Consider the following 5,906-nt stretch of genomic DNA (forward strand, 5'->3'; position numbering starts at 1 on the left):
GTGAAAAAATCTGTTTAAGTCTGAATTGGTATCATAAGCTCCAGGTCCCAGTATACCAGATAATATTCTGCAAAACAACTTCGGCAATTTAACTAACATTACTGATTTATTCAGCTGTGACCTACAAAAACTTAATGCATCACCTTCATCCCACAAGATAGGATTTTGTAGAGCAATGATGCCTGATGAACAGTCATTCTTGCAAGGCTAATCCAAATGTTTATCTCCCAGATTTTAAACCAAAAGTTTATTCCATTCTCAGATTTGTAACATTAACATAATTCAGCCAATTTCATCAGTATACAGCAGACTAGGCGGAATTTATGCCAAAAAAGTAAACCATCCTGCACGTTTTGCTGAATTTTATTTCAATTTCTGTGTTATCAGCATTCTAACGGTTGTAGTCCATCAAACAGTGTATGACTTTTCCTGCATTGCATAATAAATCAATTCTATATCAAACCAATCTCCAGAGAAAGAGAGGGGTAACTGAACTTGCTTATTTCAAATGCAAATCATACAATAACTTTATTTAGTCCGAGGGGAAAAAAGGAAAGGTTTTAGCAGAAAAAAAGAAAAAAGAAGAAAGGAGATTACATGTCCTAGTTAGGAAAAGGAAACATACAGAGTATCCTGAGAGAGAGAGAATTGGGTGGTCAACGCACTTGACCCGCTATACAAGTTCTTCATATTAGTTCTTCCCCCATCAGAATTAAGAAGATGTCCTTGATCTTATCTGTAACATTAGGGAATAAGAATTACACAAACAAGATCACCAAGATTTCCACGGCAGATCTCCTCAAAAAATTTAAAAAGTAACAACAAAAAAAAAGATTTGGGTGGGGGAAATTTCTTACTGGGTATACATATTACGGACTTCCAATACAAAAAAAAAAAAATACTGTTCCACCTGCGTTTATAGCACAACATTTAAAATTGTAAAATGCATCAACTAACTGAAGAATAATCAATGCAATATTTTCCTACCTTACCCATGGAAAAATTTCCATCCCAGCCCCTTCCCCTGGTTAAATTGCCATTTACAAGGAGATCTTCAGTGCCAAGAAAAATTGGTGTGGGATATCAACATTTCCATACTTTATGTTAAGTGTAACAACATCTGCCTCCTTAAGTTTCTGTACCAAGTCCTGTTTTAGAGCTTAAAATCCATTTAATAGGACAACAGAAAGGGTTAGAAGATACAATTCCGGAGAAAAGGAAATGCTGGATATGGTTTGCTTTGATACAGACTCAGAGGAATTGTTAGGGGGAAATATTTTCAAGATGGAAGCTATTATCTGTCTTCCTTCCACTGGAAATAATCCAATAGAGAATATCTTTCTTTATGAGCTCCTCCATTTCAGAGCATAAATCAAATTTAGACGCTTGCAAACTCCCTAATATCATAGGAGCTGAAAATTTTGTATTTGGAGTGAATATTATATATGCAATATCACCATGGCAAAGGAAAACACATGCAAAGAAGAAAATACAAATTATCAGAACACTAACGAAGTGAACGTAGATTGCAAAATATGACTGTGGATGTAAAATAAAACCTGTTGGAATGTGCTTTTCCGCTTTCAAAAAATATGTTATGATTTTAGGATTATAAGTCAAATTATGAAGATAGGATAACATTTAGATTATTTATGAGTTTGGATGTGATTTGGCAGATATTTTTATTAAGATTTTCTGTTATATTTTCCCTCTATATATCCATGTTTCAATAACAAAATAATAACATTGTTATATCTTTCTCCCTCTCCTCTGAAAAACCAACAAAACCAAAGGATACCAAGGTTACAAAGCTCAATAAAATTCTTTATTTGGATGTAAAATAAAAAATGATTATGGATGACAGCACTTCTTTCAGGGTAAAAGAAAAAGATTTTGTTAAGGAAGAAGAAAGAGAGTGAAGGATGAGGCATCCTCTCTACAAAATAAACAATAAAATCAAAAGCAAAATAAAAACAAGGGGATTAAAACACACTGTTAAGACTTAATACCAATACCAGACATCATTGGATAACGTAACCCTAAATATGAAGGCAATATAAATTTTATGGTCATGATGGCATTGTTTACATTGAAATTTATTACGCTCTCAATGAAGTTTTTCAAATGTTTCAAAGCCAACCTGGTCTAAGAACTAGTGAAGATAAAGGGTTAAGAGTTTAATAGTTAACAAGATTCAACCTATCGTCTATTCCTCCTGTATATCGTTCACTAATTACTAAATTTATGTTATGCAAATGATAACCTTTTATAAATTAATATTACTATATTAGATTGTATATTAAAATTATATCCTTTAATATTAATCAACTTGCCTAATGTACCTTGTAACCCCAAATAATGTTCCATAATTTAGGTAAATATTTGTTCTCTAAAATTGACTACCTAAATAATAAACTTCACTGCCTAAAACAGAAGTTTAGAGTATCTTTTGGAGAAACATATATCAACATTGCATATGAGATGTCGAAAAACATAAAACAAGTCATCCCTTTTTTTTTCCCTTGTTTTCACCACATGTCATAACCAATGACCGACTCATGTACAAAAAGCATTATTTTGTATAAATAATCAACAAAAAGATTATTGAAACTCGTCCCACTGGTGTGACAGGTTTGGCGTGTGCTGTTGGTCACCAGGTTTTGAGAGGGGTTTAGGGACCTGTTGAACCAGCGGGGCTGGGTTTGACAATGCAGGTTTTCCAAGAAGAAGTCCTCTTTGATCAGAAGCAGTGAACTTTAACTACTGCAACTATACTTGGTAGCCTAAGAGATGAACAAATTATCTATATGCTATGCAATCTCAGCAATTCGAGCTTTTCAAATTGCTATAACTAGGTCTCCTTGCCTTGCCTACCAGCAGGTCTTAACTATAATTCACAACTGAGAAGATGCATGTAAATGCTTGTGATATATGAAAAATTAGACAAGACCATTGGCTACCATCAAAAAATTTCAAACTGCTAAGTGTATGATACATAAAACAAACATAATGCGTACCTATGAGTTCCTGTAAATTTCAATCCCATATTAAATTCTGATGAACCATACACACGATCAGCTGAATGATTTCTGCAATTTGTGATGCATGGCATGCAACCTTGTCAGTAGGTACGTTATGATGGAGATGCACCTAGAGGAATTTCATGTCCATGCTTTTATATCAAACCTATCACCTGGTCAACCTTGTACTTTTGACCACACATCAAATATGTTTTATCAATATTACAAATGTCTTTTTGGTGCAGTTCAAGTTGAAATTTTCAATCTCATCAAGTTGAAATATTTAATTCTTTAACTCCTCATATGTTGCTTCCACGTGATCAACAAGTAATGAGCGACCAAATACTGATAAGAATATTTAATTCTTTGCCCTACCAGCAACTTTGATGCCCTTGGCATACTCCTTTGTGTCAAAGGAGTGCTCCACTCAGCTAGTTTTCTTCAACTAAAAACCTGAATAGTGAACACAACCATTTAACTACAAACCTATACTTGAAAGAAAGAAAGGGAAAGAAAAAAGGAACGTTATCCATCACTCAAATATGCATGGAGCCCATGGTTAACACATCGTGTTTCTGCCCAAAATCTCATGTAGTTTCAATGATCAAGCTATTGCCACAGAACAAAAACTTTTACCCCCAAGCGGACATCCTTATCCTTAGGTAACAAAATACGAATGTCCACTATGCATAAATGAAATAGGGTATTTCGTACATTGCTTGGATGATGTTTTTCCATGGTCATGTAATGCATTGTATTGTTTCAAGAGACAGTCATATTTGGGAAGATTATACTCTATATTGTATGATTTTCTGGTGATTAAATGCCATGGTTATAAAACCATAAAAACTCATAGATTCTTTAACCACCAAATTGGCGGTTTTGTATTGTTGTAGAAAATTTGTTTACTCTTTTGCCATCATATATTTTATATATGACCAATTTATTCTTACAGCAATTACTTACTTTAATTAACCAAACCAACCCCTCCAACCCAATAATCACCCTTATTAATATATTATTATCTTGTGAATTTCATTTATTGATCAAATATTTAATATATTAAATATTATTTTTTAAAAAGAAATGGACAACTATTTGTGAATTGGAATAAATATAGAATGTAGATTAAATTATTAAGAATGAGAAATTAATGATCAAATTGCATACAAAAAAATAAATGAAATTATTTGGGTAATTTAATTACCATTTAGGACAATACTATACAATCAAACCAATCAAACAATCACAGTTATAAAACCAGGATAAGTTATACAATCTTCTAAACATAATAAGGCACAATACATTATGAAACCATACAATAGAAATAATACCATGGAAAAACACATATCAATGAAATCATAGGAAAATATTATCCAAACAGGATTTTAGTTTTTTTTTATGAGTAAACATAAGTAATGGTATAATGGGACAAAAATTTCAAAGAAAAAAAAGAAAATAGCTTTATTGATTACAAGCTATGAAAAAAAGAAGTTCTAAAAAAATTTAGAACGAAAATTCAGAGCAATTCAGATGCTCGCAAGAACAAATCAGTTTAAACATACACATGCAATGGGCTTGCCGATCGAGAAGCAAAATGCAGAACAACCCAGATAAATCAATAAAAGCAAAAACGAGAAAGATGACGGAGTAAAATAAATGCAAAGCAACACCTATACGGCTAAGTGAGGTCAAGAAGGCAACCGCTTTAGGAGCTCAATAAAAGCGGACCCGTCAGCGTACCTACTAGTCAATGAGTCACTCTTCTCCTCCAAATCCTCAATAGCATTAATATCAATATCGTCACCATGTTGAACAAATTCGTCTCGAAAATGGGACACCATGTAGGGGACAGAACTTGCCGTAGAGAAGGGGATTACATAAGGGAAAAAATTGGAGGGCAGCAAGGCGTGGGTCTGCCGGCGGCCAAGTCTGTAAACTGGGGACGTGGTGAGGGTGAAGGTGAAAGGGGTTAAAGAGTTAGAAAATATAGGGGAGCTGTGGCGGCTGAGCAGCTCCGCTTCGGCTGCATTCGAGATTTTGATTATTGGCTTCATTTGCTGGCTAGTGCCTACTATAATATATATTAAAAATAATAAAAAAATTTAATTTTTTTATAATATTTAAAAAATTAAAATGAAGTAATTAATAAATTTTTTAAAATCTTAAAAATATATTAATATATTTTTTATTAATAATTTTTAATTTTGTATGAATTAAATAATAATTTCTCATTAAATTTTTGAGGGTTTTAAAAAGGTTTATCACATTGATGCCACCCGAGAAAATGGTTGAAAAATAAATAAAATTATAATTATATTTATAATTATTTTATTAACTATAAATAAAATGGTAAAATTTTTATCGAGCTGAGTCGAGTTTTAATCGAGTTGCGTCTCGAATAGTTCACGAGTAATTTAATTTATTTATATGTATAATGAGTTTTAGTTTAAAACTAATAAGTTTAAAATTAAAATAATTTTAGTTAAATAAATATATCTACAAATTAGCATTTAACCTTATAAAGATGAGTTTTTAAATCTCAATGATCCAAATTTAACTATATAGAGCTGAATTTTAAAAAATTTAGATTTGGCTCATTAAAGTATATGCAGGATTTGAGTTTATTTCTCTTATGATAATAATTTCAGTTTACTTAACGAGACTGTTCACGAGTCTATTCGCGTGTCTGCTCATGAACTCAGAAACGAGCCGAGCTCACGAGTCTTAACGAGCGAATACTATGGAACTCAAGTTTGGCTCGTTTGCCAAACGAGCTTAAAAATTAAGCTCGAACTTGATTCGTTTAAAAATCAAATCGAGCTCGGTTAAGCTTTTATCGAATCGAATCTCGAATAACTCATGAACGGTTTGATTCATTTACAC

At 32.4% G+C, this 5,906-nt stretch overlaps 1 long non-coding RNA gene across 7 annotated transcripts; it reads right to left on the reverse strand.

Moving 5' to 3' along the window:
* Positions 1 to 5,059, reverse strand: LOC110614807. Of its 7 annotated transcripts, none has more exons than XR_006350615.1 (3): positions 858 to 5,059; positions 626 to 736; positions 1 to 429 (listed from the first exon to the last, which is right to left on the reverse strand). It is a non-coding gene; the product is annotated as an uncharacterized LOC110614807 (long non-coding RNA). The 7 variants fall into 7 exon arrangements; XR_006350620.1 differs by lacking the exon at positions 1 to 429 and having other exon boundaries at positions 483 to 736; positions 858 to 910; positions 993 to 5,059; XR_006350617.1 differs by lacking the exon at positions 1 to 429 and having other exon boundaries at positions 483 to 736; positions 858 to 910; positions 988 to 5,059.
* Between the last annotated feature and the right edge of the window lie 847 nt (positions 5,060 to 5,906).

The sequence above is a fragment of the Manihot esculenta genome, chromosome 5 (genome assembly GCF_001659605.2).
Source record: "Manihot esculenta cultivar AM560-2 chromosome 5, M.esculenta_v8, whole genome shotgun sequence".
Classification (NCBI taxonomy): Eukaryota; Viridiplantae; Streptophyta; class Magnoliopsida; order Malpighiales; family Euphorbiaceae; genus Manihot; species Manihot esculenta.